General features: G+C 44.2%; 1 non-coding gene across 1 annotated transcript; it reads left to right on the plus strand.

The window, feature by feature from the left end:
- Positions 1-600: 600 nt before the first annotated feature.
- Positions 601-696, plus strand: trnai-uau (transfer RNA isoleucine (anticodon UAU)). Its single transcript has 2 exons — positions 601-638; positions 661-696. It is a non-coding gene; the product is annotated as a tRNA-Ile (tRNA).
- Positions 697-16,760: the final 16,064 nt, after the last annotated feature.

The following is a 16,760-nucleotide window of genomic DNA, read 5'->3' on the forward strand; positions in this document are numbered from 1 at the left end:
ACCATGACAGGCACATCACTCAGCCACACATCCCGCTTTCTTGCAGGTGAAGGTGGCGCATATCAGGAGGCAGCAAGTGGCAGTGACACTTAGCCCGTCGATCCTGTTCCACCATTCAATGAGATCATGGCGGAGCTGTGACCTAACTCCATGTACCCGGCTTCGCCCCATATCCCTTAATACCCTTGTTTCACAGAAATCTATCAATCTCAGAATTAGCATTCACAAGTGCGCTACCATCAACTACCATCTGCAGAAGAGCGTTCCAAAACGTCTCCCACCCTTTGCGTATCGAAGCCGAGGTCAAGTGAAAACAGCACACATGGAGTGAAGAAAGTGTCTCAAGATGTTGTGCAGATCGAAGCTGAATATGAATTTATCGCAATTCACGCGATGTCATGAATGCAGAATGAAAATGCTCCTACATTGGGCGTTAATCGAACACTTGCTTCGTGTGTGGCAGGAAAGAATTCGATTTCCAAAACACCAATGCCCAAGTGGCAGGTGGCGGCATCTGTCCACTTGGAAACCTGCCTGAAAGAATATGCAGTCTTACAGGCCGAAAATGAGTGTGTTTGATGAGACTACTAAACCAACGCGGCTCCAGTGGCGCAATCGTTTAGCGCGCGGTACTTATATTACAGTATTCAGGCTCAAGAAATGCCGAGGTTGTGAGTTCGAGCCTCACCTGGAGCAGTTTAACCTTTTGCTTCCAACATTTCCACCGGAGTTCAAGGGACAGCTGGTCTGTTCCCTGAAGCATCTCCTTCTTCGTGTTCTCATGTGGGCACTGGAACATCAGGGTGAACTCTATGACAGATCACAAGTGTTGTCAGCAGCTAAACGTGTTTGCAACGCGCAAGACGCCTCATGCCACCAGCTGTTTGACCTGGCCGTCCGCCACAAATGCACTTGTTTATGCCCCAGTATAACTATCGGGGACTTTCCAGACTCTGAGGACTTCACCGAGGACTGCGAGTGCATACGGTGCCTTGGAGAACCACAGGCTCAATTACCAGCCGTCGACTTCAGGGGTCCCCGACGGGCAGACGCACGTGAGCTTGTGATTGATTGTTTATCTGTTACATTACTTGTATGTTCTCAGTGTTACAATAAAGTAGTACCTTTTACTTTCGCCTGTGTACTATATTGTCTCAGATCCAGAACCTGTGTTTAAAACAAAACACTACACAATACGACAGTGTAACCCTGCGATAAACCAATACATAGATTCTTGATAGAATTTACAGAAACGGGCCATTCGCCCCAACTGGTCTCTGCTGGTGTTTATGCTCCACACAATATTCCTCCTACTCCATCTCATCTAAAACTATCAGCATATATTTCTGTTCCTTTCTCTCTCGTGTACTTATCTAGCGTCCCCTTACATATTTCTAAGATATTCTCCTCAACTACTCCATGTAGCAGTAAGTTCCACATTCTCACTACTGTCTGAGTAAAGATGTTTCTCCTGAATTCCTTATTGAAGGTATGAGTGATTATTTTCTACTGATCACCCGAAAATTTCGGCTCCCCGTAAGTTGAATCATCTTCTCTATCCCCACCTATCAAACCACGACATAATTGTAAAGACCTCGACCAGGTCACCTCTTAGTCTTCTCTCTTCTAGAGTAAAATGTCCCACACTGTTCAGTCTTTCCTGATAGGTATAACCTCTTAGAATTGTTATGATCATCGTGAATATTTTATTTTCGTTCTCCAGTGCTTCTACATCCGTTTCCGTAACATGGAGACCAGAACAGTGCAGGCCTAAAACGTCATCATTGAGAGCGGTTCGTCAATCCAGATCAAAGGGAATTCAGGATTGAGAAAGTCGGGGTGGACCGGCGCCACTCGCATAACAGGAAGTGTCGGGGCGGCAGTTGCCTTTCATGGACATCAGCTTGGATTTTTGTTTCACCCACAGCGTCATTATTATGGAGCCCTGATCTGAAATATAACTCTGGGGGAACCCAGCATCATTATTATGGAGCCCTGATCTGAAATATAACTCTGGGGGAACACAACATCATGATTATGGAGACCTGATCTGATATATAACTCCTGGGGAACACAGCATCATTATTATGGAGCCCTGATCTGAAATATAACTCTGGAGGAACACAGCATCATTATTTGGAGCCCTGATCTGAAATATTACTCTAGGGGAACACAGCATCATTATTATGGAGGCCTGATCTGAAATCTAACTGTGGGGGAACACAGCATCATTATTATGGAGGCCTGATCTGAAATATAACTCCAGTGGAACACAGCATCATTATTATGGAGTCGTGATCTAAAATAGAACTCTAGTGGAACACAGCATCATTATTATAGAGTCGTGATCTGAAATATAACTCTTAGTGAACTCAAGCCCAGAACCTTTCAAATGTCGTTACAGTCTTGAACTAAAAGTCCAATGTGCTTTCCGTCGCGCCACAGAACCCAATATATTTTACCTCTTCTTTCACTCTGTTCTTGTGAATCTGATGTTGGGCAAACTTTTGTAAATATCTAAATTCTCCCTATTCCATTTTATTAAACACTTTCGTTCATATATTTCACACCAAGCTTGTTGTTGTAGTTAGGAGCAGGAGTAATATGTCAGGAGAAATCAGCTTTTGCTGGAGGTAAATATAAATCACCACTGAGCAGGAAATGCTCATTTGGTAAATATCATTCACAAATCATCCTAAAAAATGGAGCACAATGTGGAAAGAAATTCGGGAAATAATTATAGTCGTCAAAATAATATTCGAGCGACACTCGCCTTGCAAGAGAGGAATTAATTGCGGGGAATATTTGTGCAATGAGTTACTTCACCAGACGGTTGCTTTTATTACTTGTAGAGAAACACCAACAATTATGAGGAGATGCACAGACTGAATATCTGGGGCTCAATTCCATTGGATTCTCAACAGTCAGTATAATAATTTACAATTATTGATAAGGAAACCCGCAATCTTATTATTTAGCAGTGAGGACACAGATATTAAAAACGAGTGGCCCGACTGCTTCGGACTCATTCCCAAGAAATGACCGGACCAGAGGGGTTTAGAATTTCGCAAAACGGAGACTGGACATAGCAGAGTGTCCCAGACTCTGATCTGAGAATTGGACCTTCACTTGGTGTAAAATGGGTCACTCACTGAAAGAAATAAACCAGCATCAGCCCCGAAAAATCAACGAGTTCCGATATTAAGTGACGGCCCCGATAACCGTTCAATTCTCAGACAGAGGCTGTTTTGGGTTTGACAAACTGTGAAACAGAGAAGTGTGGGATGATATAAAGTATTGTAAATTATCTATTTTAGTTTCAGATTTACAGTTTCTCTTCAATTGTTACTGACAGGAGCGGCTGTAACGGAGCTGACTGACTGAGTAACAAGCTGCGATCAGTCATTGGCCTGTGCTCCAAACCAGCTCGTTGGACCTGCTCATTTCAGCTCACTTCATTCTCAGCTACCGGGAAAATTACTGAAAGAGAAGATGTGAATAACAGCTGGAAAAAAACAATGGTCTCTACATTGGTGGTCTGAGCTCTCCAACATACAGCAGTTATGGGACTCGGTGAGTTTGCTGTTCAGAGACAACACAGCACAATTTTAGTCGTGCAAGCTCCATCCACTTATATTCATAGAATCACAGAAAGGGAACAGCACGGAAGGAGGCCATTCGGCCCATCGAGTCTGCGCCAGCTCTATTCAAGAGCAATCAAGCTCGTCCCACTCCCCCGCCCTATCCCCGTAACCCTGCAAATTCTTTCCCTTCAAGTACTTATCCAGTTCCCTTTTGAAGGCCATGATTGAATCTGTATCCCCCACTCCCTCGGGCAGTGCATTCCAGTTCCGAACCACTCTCTGTGTAAAAAAGATTTTCCTCATGTCACCATTGGTTCTTTTGCCAATCACCTTGAACCTATCTCCTCTGGTCCTTGACCCTTCCGCCAATGGGAACAGCTTCTCTCAATCTGCTCTGTCTGCACCCGTCATGATTTTGAAGAAGGTGGATGATTTTGAAGAATGACTTGGTAGAAGGATTATAGGGGAGAGCAGAATGTTTTTCAGTGGGTGGTGGAGATCTGGAATCACTGCCTGGAAGGTTGGAAGAGGCAGAAACCCTCATCGCGTTTAAAAATTACGTGGATATCCACTTGAACTGCCTTAACTTATAAGGCGAGAAACCAAACGCTGGAAAGTGTGATAAGGCTGGATAGCCCTTTTTTCGGCCGGCACAGACACGATGGGCCGAATGGCCTCCTTTTGTGCGGTAAATTTCTATCATTGCTATGATTCTATTTTGTTTCTTTTTCATGTGTTCCCGACACCAACTGTGTTAACTGATCGTTTACTTGAACTACAGAGTTTTCTGTCGCACTCACAGCTCAGCGAAGGGCGGTTTTCAAAATTAAAGCCGCAACTATAATGTTAAATATAGATAATGCCAAGAAATGAGTTTTATTTCTGTTCTTCCCCAGATAAATGTGTTATTTAGCGAGCGATCAGAAGACCGTTGATTTGTCTTTCTCACACCTGCAACCTTGTGTTTGTGCAGAGGGTGATATTTGAAGTCCGCTCTTCCCATTATATTGTGGGCAGAGTTTGTTATTCAGACTCAGAGGGTGATATTTGAAGTCACCTCTTCCCATTATATTGTGGGCAGAGTTTGTTATTCAGACTCAGAGGGTGATATTTGAAGTCATCTCTTCCCATTATATTGTGCACAGATTTTGTTCTTCAGACTCAGAGGGTGATATTTGAAGTCCGCTCTTCCCATTATATTGCGGGCAGGGTATTTTCGAAATGGTAAAAAGTTAAAAACAGTGGCTGTCCAAAGGGACTTCGAGGTTGAGGGACAGAGATCATTGAAGTGTCATGAACAGGTGCAGAAAATAATCAAGAAGGCAAATGGAATGCTGGCCTTTCTACCTGGAGGACTAGAGTACAAGGGGGCAGAAGTTATGCTGCAGCTATTCAAAACCCTGGTTAGACCGCACCAGGAGTACTGTCAGCAGTTCTGGGCACCGGACCTTCAGAAGGACATATTGGCCTTGGAGGGAGTGCAGCGTAGGTTTACTAGAATGATACCCGGACTTCAAGGATTAATTTACGAGGAGAGATTACACAAATTGGGGTTGTATTCTCTGGAGTTTCGAAGGTTGAGTGGTGATCTGATCGAACTTTATAAGATTTTAATGGGAACAGATAGGGTGGATGGAGAGAAACTATTTCAGCTGGCTGGTGTTTTTACGAGCAGGGGGCACAGTGTAAAAATCAGAGGCAGACCTTTCAGGAGCGAGATTAGAAAAACATTCTACACAAAAGGGTAGTAAGAGTTTGGAACTCTCTTCCGCAAACGGCAATTGATACGAGCTCAATTGCTAAATTTAAATCTGAGACAGATAGATTTTTGGCAACCAAAGGTATTAAGGGATTTTTTTTATTCATTGATGAGATGTGGGCGTCGCTGGTGAGGCCAGCATTTATTGCCCATCCCTAATTGCCCTTGAGAAGGTGGTGGTGAGCCGCCTTCTTGAACCGCTGCAGTCCGTGTGGTGACGGTTCTCCCACAGTGCTGTTCGGAAGGGAGTTCCAGGATTTTGACCTAGCGACGTTGAAGGAATGAAGATATATTTCCAAGTCGGGATGGTATGTGACTTGGTGGGGAACGTGCAGGTGGTGTTGTTCCCATGTGCCTGCTGCTCTTGTCCTTCTAGGTGGTAGAGGTCGCGGGTTTGGGAGGTGCTGTCGAAGAAGCCTTGGCGAGTTGCTGCAGTGCATCCTGTGGATGGCACACATTGCAGCCACAGTGCGCCGGTGGTGAAGGGAGTGAATGTTTAGGGTGGTGGATAGGGTGCCAATCAAGCGGGCTGCTTTATCTTGGATGGTGTCGAGCTTCTTGAGTGTTGTTGGAGCTGCACTCATCCAAGCAAGTGGAAAGTATTCCATCACACTCCTGACTTGTGCCTTGTAGATGGTGGAAAGGCTTTGGGGTGTCAGGAGGTGAGTCACTCGCCGCAGAATACCCAGCCTCTGACCTGCTCTCGTCGCCATAATATTTATAAGGCTGGTCCAATTATGTTTCTGGTCAATGGTGATCCCCAGGATGTTGATGGTGGGGGATTCGGCGATGGTAATGCCGTTGAATGTCAAGGGGAGGTGGTTAGACTCTCTCTTGTTGGAGATGGTCATTGCCTGGCACTTATCTGGCGCGAATGTTACTTGCCACTTATGAGCCGAAGCCTGGATGTTGTCCAGGTCTTGCTGCATGCGGACACGGTCTGCTTCATTATGTCAGGGGCTGCAAAAGGAACTGAATATTGTGCAATCATCAGCGAACATCCCCATTTCTGACCTTATGATGGAGGGAAGGTCATTGATGAAGCAACTAAAGATGGTTGGGCCGAGGACACTGCCCTGAGGAACTCCTGCAGCAATGTCCTGGGGCTGAGATGATTGGCCTCCAACAACCACTACCATCTTCCTTTGTGCTAGGTATGACTCCAGCCACTGGAGAGTTTCCCCCCTGATTTCCATTGACCTCAATTTTACTCGGGCTCCTTGGTCCCACACTCGGTCAACTGCTGCCTTGATGTCAAGGGCAGTGACTCTCACCTCACATCTGGAATTCAGCTCTTTTGTCCATGTTTGGACCAAGGATGTAATGAGCTCTGTAATGGCATCATAACCATGTTTACAGGTATTGTCTCATCATCAGCATCATGACCCTATTTTTTTAAAAAAGTCTGACCATTAGCATCATTGCCCACTTTAAAAAGCATCATGACCCTGTTTAAAGATAGATTCTCTCCATCTTCATTATGACACTGTTTAAAAGGAGCCTCACCATCAACATCATGACCCTTTTTAAAGAGTGTCTCACCATCAACATCATGGCAGTGTTTATAGAGAATCTCACTATCAGCCTCATCGCCCTGTTCAGATTGAGTCTCATTATTAGCATCATGGACTGTTTAAAGAGCGTGTTTCGCCATCAACATCATGACCCTGCTTAATGAGCGTATCTCTCCATCAACATCACGGACGGTATAAAGAGAAAGTGGTACATATCGGTACCTACGACATAGGTAAAAAGAGGAACCAGGTCTTGCAAGCACAATATAAGGAGATAGGAAATAAGTTAAAAAGCAGGACCTCACTGGTAAATATCTCATGATTACTCCCAGTGACACGTGCTCGTGTGTATAGGAAACGGAGAATAGAGCAGATGAACGCGTGGCTGGAGGGTTGGTGCGGGAGGGAGGAATTTAAATTCCTGAGGAATTGGGACCGATTCTTGGGAAGGTGGGACCTGTACAAGCCGCATGGATTGCTTTTCAACAGATCCGGGGCTCATATCCTCGCAGGGTATTGCTACTGCTGTTGGCGAGGGTTTTAACTAGAGTGGCAGGGAGATGGGAACTTGAGCGGGGAGTCATAATAGAGTAAAGTTGAAAGCAACAAGGGAGAGGAGGATCATGAGAAATTTACAACACAAACAGTACAAATGGTTGTTCAAGAACAAATGAAAGGGAAAAGCGTTGAGCAGCAGAAAGAAAATGTACTTTTGGCACTACAGATAAAGTAAAAACTAGAAGGTGTAAAGCGATTAATCCAGCATCAAAGCTAAAGGTCAGGCTGGGGTGTGTGGCCCAACTAAGAGTTCGATATACAAATACACGGAGTAGAAGGAATAAATTAAATGAACTACAGGTACAAATTCAAATTGGAGGTATGATATGATATTACGGAGACATGGCTGCAGGAGGTGTCGAAAGTAGTGGTCAGGGGAATGTCAGTGGATGTTATTTATATGGACTTCCAGAAGGCATTTGATACGGTCCCACATAAGAGACTGTTAGCTAAGATACAAGCCCATGGAATCGAGGGGAAAGTACGGATTGGTTAGGAAGTTGGCTGAGCGAAAGGAGACAGAGAGTGGGGATAATGGGAAGGTACTCACATTGGCAGGATATAACTAGTGGAGTCCCGCAGGGATCTGTCTTGTGGCCTCAATTATTCACAACATTTATTAACGACTTAGATGAAGGCATAGAAAGTCTCATATCTAAGTTTGCCGATGACACAAAGATTGGTGGCATTGTAAGCAGTGTAGATGAAAACATAAAATTACAAAGCGACATTGATAGATTAGGTGAATGGACAAAATTGTGGCAAATGGAATTCAATGCAGACAAATGTGAGGTTATCCACTTTGGATCAAAAAAGGATAGAACAGGGTACTTTATAAATGATAAAAGTTAAAAACAGTGGATGTCCAAAGGGACTTTGGGGTTCAGGAACATAGATCATTGAAGTGTCATGAACAGGTGCAGAAAATAATCAAGAAGGCAAATTGAATGTTTGCCTTTATATCGAGAGGACTAGAGTACAAGGGGGCAGAAGTTATGCTGCAGCTATACAAAACCCTGGTTAGACCGCACCTGGAGTACTGTGATCAGTTCTGGCCACCGCACCTTCGGAAGGACATATTGGCCTTGGAGGGAGTACAGCGTAGGTTTACTAGAATGATACCCGGAATTCAAGGGTTAAGTTACGAGGAGAGATTACACAAACTGGGGTTGTATTCTCTGGAGTTTCGAAGGTTAAGGGGTGATCTGATCGAAGTTTATAAGATATTAAAGGTCCAGATAGGGTGGATAGAGAGAAACTATTTCTGCTGGTTGGGGATTTTAGGAGTAGGGGGCACAGTCTAAAAATCAGAGGCAGACCTTTCAGCAGCGAGATTAGAAAACATTTCTACACACAAAGGGTTGTAGAAGTTTGGACTCCCTTCTGCAAACGGCAATTGATACTAGCTCAATTGCTAAATTTAAATCCGAGATCGATAGTTTTTTGGCAACCAAAATTATTAAGGGATATGGGCCAAAGGCAGGTAAATGGAGTTAGATCACAGATCAGCCATGATCTTATCAAATGGTGGAGCAGGGACGAGGGGCTGAATGGCCTACTCCTGTTCCTATGTTCCTATGAATGGTCAGGATTGGGAACTAAATGTACCGGGTTATAAGTTTTACTGGAGAGACCGGGAAAATGGAAGAGGGGGAGGAGTATCCTTATTAATCAGAGATGAAATCACTTCAATGATAAAGGATGATATAACGAGAGGTAAGCAACAAATAGGGACCTTATGGGTTGAATTGAGAAATAGGAAATGATCTCAGGCTATGGTGCGAGTTGTGTATACGACTGCTGGCAGCAGCTCTGAAGTGCTGGATTGTATAAATCCTGAGATCAGAAATGCGTGTAACAAATGCATAGTGGCCTTAATGGTAAAAGCAGACAAGCAACTACCAGTAAGGTAGTGAATTTCTTGATTGTGTCCAGGATAGTTTTCTACAGCAGTATGTCCGAGAGGCAACAAGGGGGCAAACCATCCTGGATTTAATAATGACGAATGAACCAGATTTAGTTAACAGCTTAACTGTGCTTGAACATCGATCCAATAGCGATCATAACATGATCGAGTTCAAGTTGTGTTTGAAAGAGAAATAAATGAATCAGCTGCTAAGATTCTCGACTGGGTAAGGCGGACTTCAATGGGATGAGACAGAGACTGTCCACAGTAAACTGGGCAAACCTGTTAATGGGTAAAACGACTGACGATCAGTGGAAAATGTTTAAAGAAACATTTAATTTGATGCAGAACCGGTTTCTACCTCTGAGGGGCAAGAACTTCACTTGCCAAAAAAACAGCCATGGACAACTGAAGAGGAAAGGGACAGTATAAGACATAAGGAAAGGACATAAAAAAAGCAAAAAATGGTACAGATGCTGGCGAATGGGAAAGATATAAAGTTCAACAAAGGGTCACAAAACAGATAGTAAGAGGTGCAACAAGGGCATATGAAAATATAGTCGCAAGGGATATCAAAACCAATACGAAGAACGTTTATAGTTACATTAGGAAAAAGAGGGTGGTCAGGAGCAGTGTTGGCCACCTAAAAACTGAACGTGGTGGATATTGTCATTGACAATGGGGAAACGGCGGAAATGTTGAATAATTACTTTGCGTCAGTATTTACAGTTGCAAATACATGCCAAAAATCCCAAGAAAACTAATATTGAATCAATACAATTAACACAAGTAAAACTACAGTAATGTAAAAAATAATAACATAAAAGAGTGACAAATCCCGAGGACGAGATGATTTTCATCCCAGGGTTTTCAAGTGAGCACATTGCAGATGCCCTAAATATAATCTTTCAAAGTTCACTAGTTTCAGGAAACGTCCCTGCAGATTCGAAAATTGCATCTGTTACTCCGCCTTTTAAGAAAGGAGAGAGAGGGAAACCAGCGAATTCTAGATCAGTTAGCCGAACATCTGTTTTGGGGAAATTTCTTGTGTCTATAATTAAGGATAGGGTGACTGAACACCTCGAGAATTTTCAGTTAATCAGGGAGAGCCAGCATGGATTTGTGAAAGGTAGGTCGTGCCTGACATACCTGATTGTTTTTTTTTGAAGAGGTGACTGAAGTCGTGGACAGGGGAATGTCAATGGATGTTATTTATATGGACTTCCAGACGTCATTTGATAAAGTCCCACGTAAGAGACTGTTAGCTCTGATAGAAGCCGATGGAATCGAGGGAAAAGTACGGGCTTGGTTAGGAAGTTGGCCGAGCGAAAGGCGACAGAGAGTCGGGATAATGGGTAGTTGCTCACATTGGCAGGATGTGACTCGTGGAGTCCCGCAGGGATCTGTCTTGGGGCCTCAATTATTCACAATATTTATTAACGACTTAGATGAAGGCATCGAAAGTCTTATATCTAAGTTTTTTGATGACACAAAGATTGGTGGCATTGAAAGCAGTGTAGATGAAAACATAAAATTACAAAGGGATATTGATAGATTAGGTGAATGGGCAAAACTGTGGCACATGTGATGTCATCCACTTTAGACCAAAATAGAATAGAACATGGTACTTTCTGAATAGTAAAAAAGTTAAAAACAGTGAATGTCGAAAGGGACTTAGGGGTTCAGGTACATATATCATTGAAGTGTCATGAACAGGTGCAGAAAATAATCAATAAGGCGAATGGAATGCTGGCCTTTATATCTGGATGACTAAAATACAAGGGTGCAGAAGTTATGCTGCACCTATCCAAAACCTTGTTTAGATCGAACCTGGAGTACTGTGAGCAGTTCTGGGCACCGCCCCTTCGGAAGGACATATTGGCCTTGTAGGGAGTGCAGCGTTGGTTTACTGGAATGATCCCCTGACTTCAAGGGTTAAGTTACGAGGAGAGATTACACACATTGGGGTTGTATTCTCTCGAGTTTGGAAAGTTAAGGGTTGATCTGATCGAAGTTTATAAGATATGAAGGGGAACAGAAAGGGTGGAGAGAGACAAATTATTTCCGGTGTTAGGCGATTCTCGGACAAGGGGGCATCGTCTAATAATTAGAGCCAGACCTTTCAGGATTGAGATTAGGAAACACTTCTACACAAAAAGGGTGGTAGAAGTTTGGAATTCTCTTCTGCAAACGGCAATTGGTGCTAGCTCAATTGCTAATTTTAAATTTGAGATAGATAGCTTTTTGCCAACCAACGGCATTAAAGGGTATGTGCCAAAGGCAGGTATATGGAGTTAGATCACAGATCATCCATGATTTTATCAAATAGCGGAGCGGGCTTGAGGGGCTGAATGGCCGACTCCTGTACCTATGTTCCTATGTTGCTATGTTCACAATAGTAAACAATTTTACAACACCAATTTATAGTCCAGCAATTTTATTTTAAATTCACAACCTTTCGGAGGCTTCCTCCTTCGTCAGGTGACATCGTTCACCTGACGAAGGAGGAAGCCTCCGAAAGGTTGTGAATTTAAAATAAAATTGCTGGACTATAACTTGGTGTTGTAAAATTGTTTACAATTGTCAACCCCAGTCCATCACCGGCATCTCCACATCATGTTCACAATAAGCATCGTAGCTCTGTTAAAAGAGAAAATCTTACCATCAGCATTATTACCCTGTTCAAAGAGAGTGTCGCACAATTAGCATCATTGTCCTGTTTAAAGATAGTCTCGCCATCAGCATCCTAACACTGTTTAAAGAGCGTCTCTCACCATCAACATCATGCCCAGCTATAAAGAGAGAGTCTCACCATCAGCATCATGACCCTGTTTATAGAGAGTTTCACCTTCAGCATCACGATCCTGTTTCTCGAGAGTCTCACCATCAGCATCATGGCCCTGTTTATAGAAAGTCTCACCATTTACATCAGGACCCAGTTTAAAGGGAGTGTCTCACCATCAGCATCATGGCCCTGTTTAAAGAGCGTGTCTCATCATCAACATCATGGCCAGGGAAAAAAGAGCGAGTCTCACCATTAGCACCGTGAACCCCTTTAAAGAGAGAGTCTCACCATTCGCATCATGACCTTGTTTAAAGAGAGTCTAACCATCAACGTCGTGAACCTGTTTATAGACAGTCTCACCATCAGCAATCTGACGCTGTTGATGGAGATTATCACCATCAGCATCATGACCCTATTTAAAAAGTTGTAAACAATTTTACAACCCCAAGTTATAGTCCAACGATTTTATTTTTAATCCCACAAGCTTTCGGGGGCTTTCCCCTTCCTCAGGCGGTGTGGAACACCGCCTGAGGAAGGGGAAAGCCCCCGAAAGCTTGCGTGATTAAAAATAAAATCGTTGGACTATAACTTGGTGTTGTAAAATTGTTTACAATTGTTACCCCAGTCCATCACCGGCATCTCCACATCATGGCTATTTAAAAAGAGTCTCAAAATCAACATAATAACCCTGTTTAAAGAGTGTATCACCATCAACATCGTAACTCTGTTTATAGAAAGTATCACCATCAGCATCATGGCCCTGTTTATAGAGAGTCTGACCATTAGCATCATGACCCTGTTTAAAGACAGTCTCACCATCAGCACATGAACCTCTTTATAGAGAGTATCACCATGAGCATCATGACTCTATTGAAAGTGAGAATCTCACCACCAGAATCATGACCATGTTTCAGGAGAGAGTCTCACCACCAGAAACATGACCATATTTAAGGAGAGAGTCTCACCATCAGCATCACGACCCTTTTTAAAGAGAGAGTCTCAGCAGCAACATCATGGCTTTGCTTAGAGAGGGAGTCTCAACATCAGAATCATGACCCGGTTTAAAGAGAGTCTCACCATCAGCATCATGACCCGGTTGAAAGAGAGTCTCACCATCAGCATCTTGACCCGGTTTAAAGAGAGAGTCTCACCATCAGCATCATGACCCTGTTTAAAGAGTGTCTCGCCATCAGCATCATGGCCCTGTTTATAGAGAGTCTCACCGTAAGCATCATGACCCTGTTTATAGAGAGTCTCACCATCAGCATCATGGCCATGTATAAAGAGCGTTTCAGCATCAGCATCATGTCCCTGTTTATAGAGAGTCTCACCATCAGCATCATGTCCCTGTTTATAGAGAGTCTCACCATGAGCATCATGTCCCTGTTTGTAGAGAGTCTCACCATCATCATCATGACCCTGTTTATAGAGAGTCTCACCATTAGCATCATGACCCTGTTTAAAGACAGTCTCAACATCAGCACATGAACCACTTTATAGAGAGTATCACCATGAGCATCATGACTCTGTTTGAAGTGAGAATCTCATCACCAGAATCATGACCATGTTTAAAGAGAGAGACTCACCACCAGAAACATGACAATATTTAAGGAGAGATTCTCACCATCAGCATCACGACCCTTTTTAAAAAGAGAGTCTCAGCAGCAACATCATGGCTTTGCTTAAAGAGAGAGTCTCAACATCAGAATCATGACCCTATTTAAAGAGAAAATCTCACCACCAGAATCATGACCCTGATTAAAGAAAGAATCTCACCATTGGAATCATGGCCGTGTTTTAAGAGAGAGTCTCAGCAGCAACATCATGACCCTGTTTAAAGAGAGTGTCTCAACATCAGCATCATTGCCCTGTTTAAAGAATGTGTGTCACGATCAACATCATGGTCAGGCATAAAGAGAGATTCTCACCATTAGCACCGTAACCCATTTTAAAGAGCGAGTCTCACCGTCAGCATCATGGCCAGATGTAATGAGAGACAGTCTCACCACCAGAGTCATGACCCTGTTTAAAGAACGTGTCTCCCCATCAGCACATGACACTGTTTATAGAGAGCCTCACCATCTACATCATGACCTTGATGGAAGAGAATCTCACCATCAGCATCATGACACTGTTTATAGAGAGTCTCACCATCAGCATAATGTCCCTGTTTATAGAGCGTTTCTCACTATCAACATCATGGCCAGCGATAAGGAGAGAGTCTCACCACCAGTATCATGACCCTGTTTAAAGAGAGAGTCTCATCATCAGCATCATGACCATGTTGAAAGACAGTCTCAACAGCAACATCATGACCCTGTTTAAAGAGAGATTCTCACCATCAGCATAATGTCCCTGTTTATAGAGCGTTTCTCACCATCAACATCATGGCCAGCTATAAGGAGAGAGTCTCACCACCAGTATCATGACCCTGTTTAAAGAGAGAGTCTCATCATCAGCATCATGACCCTGTTGAAAGACAGTCTCAACAGCAAAATCATGACCCTGTTTCTCGAGATTCTCGCCATCAGCATCACGACACTGTTCAAAGAGAGAGTTTCACGATCTGCATCATAACCTTGTTTAAAGAGCGTGCCTCACCATCAACATCATGGCCAGGTATAAAGAGAGAGTCTCACCATCAGCATCATGACCCTGTTTGTACAGAGTCTCACCATCAAGAACATGACTCTGCTTATAGAGAGTCTCACCATTAGCATCATGGCCTTGTTTAAAGAGCGAGTCTCACCATTAGCTTTATGGCCCTGTTCAAAGAGCGATTCTCACCATTTGCATCATGGCCCTGTTTAAGGAGAGAGTCTCACCAGCAACATCACGACCCTGTTTATACAGAGTCTCACCATTAGCAACATGGCCCGCTTTAAAGAGCGAGCCACACCATCAATATCATGACCATATTTAAATAGAGAATCTCACCACCAGAATCATGACCCTGTTTAAAGGGAGAGTCTCACCATCAACATCATGACCCTGTTTAAATAGATTCTCACCATCGCCATCATGACCCTGTTGAAAGATAGAGTTTCACCATCAGCATCATGATTATATTTGAAGAGAGAGTCTCACCACCAGAATCATGACCCTGTTTGAAGAGAATCACACCATCAACATCATGGCCATGAAAAAGAGAGAGTCTCCCCACCAGAATCATGACCCTCTTTAAAGAACGTGTCTCACCATCAACACCATGACCCTGTTTATAGAGAGTCTCACAATCAGCATCATGAACCTGTTTGAAGAGATTCTCATCTTTAGCACAGTGACCCTGTTTAAAGAGCGAATCAAAACGCCAGATCCCATTTACCAAAGGTCTTATAATTGTGGGTCCAATGCAAGTGTGAGCCTTTAACTATTCATAACATCTTTTAAAATATAGTCGCATCATCAGAACATATTGATAAAAAGTGAGTTTCATGGCTATTTCAAAATAATTACAAACAAATTAATGTTTGAGAATTCCCTTTCACCATTGGCCCTGGGTTCAGTGCAGCCCAGAGAGCGAGTCGATGTTAAAGTGTGTTAGATTCTTGGCTTTGTACCCTGAAAGCCAGATTGAAATCTCATCCAGGATATGGGCAGGTGTTCCGTGTATTGGGCGTGACTTTTCACCTTTTCACGTCTGTTCTTTGTGTTCAAATCTTGCCGCAAGGCGGGCGAATTGCTCTGAATAAAGTCAGCAATCACCGAAAGGAGGATAAATGGAGAATTTAACACAACACAGCTACCGACACCATCACCAACTCAACCAATCAACAACCCGAACATCCATCACACCAAACAACTCCTCCCACCATCACCTCGAACCACCCCTCACACCATCACCTCCAACCACCCCTCACACCATCACCTCCAACCACCCCTCACACCATCACCTCCAACCACCCCTCACACCATCACCTCCAACCACCCCTCACACCATCACCTCCAACCACCGCTCACACCATCACCTCCAACCACCCCTCACACCATCACCTCCAACCACCCCTCACACCATCACCTCCAACCACCCCTCACACCATCACCTCCAACCACCCCTCACACCATCACCTCCAACCACCCCTCACACCATCACCTCCAACCACCCCTCACACCATCACCTCCAACCACCCCTCACACCATCACCTCCAACCACCCCTCACACCATCACCTCCAACCACCCCTCACACCATCACCTCCAACCACCGCTCACACCATCACCTCCAACCACCCCTCACACCATCACCTCCAACCACCCCTCACACCATCACCTCCAACCACCCCTCACACCATCACCTCCAACCAACCCTCACACCATCACCTCCAACCACCCCTCACACCATCACCTCCAACCACCCCTCACACCATCACCTCCAACCACCCCTCACACCATCACCTCCAACCACCCCTCACACCATCACCTCCAACCACCCCTCACACCATCACCTCCAACCACCCCTCACACCATCACCTCCAACCACCCCTCACACCATCACCTCCAACCACCCCTCACACCATCACCTCCAACCACCGCTCACACCATCACCTCCAACCACCCCTCACACCATCACCTCCAACCACCCCTCACACCAACACCTCCAACCACCCCTCACACCATCACCTCCAACCACCCCTCACACCATCACCTCCAACCACC

This window comes from Heptranchias perlo, unplaced genomic scaffold, assembly GCF_035084215.1.
Source record: "Heptranchias perlo isolate sHepPer1 unplaced genomic scaffold, sHepPer1.hap1 HAP1_SCAFFOLD_54, whole genome shotgun sequence".
NCBI lineage: Eukaryota > Metazoa > Chordata > Chondrichthyes > Hexanchiformes > Hexanchidae > Heptranchias > Heptranchias perlo.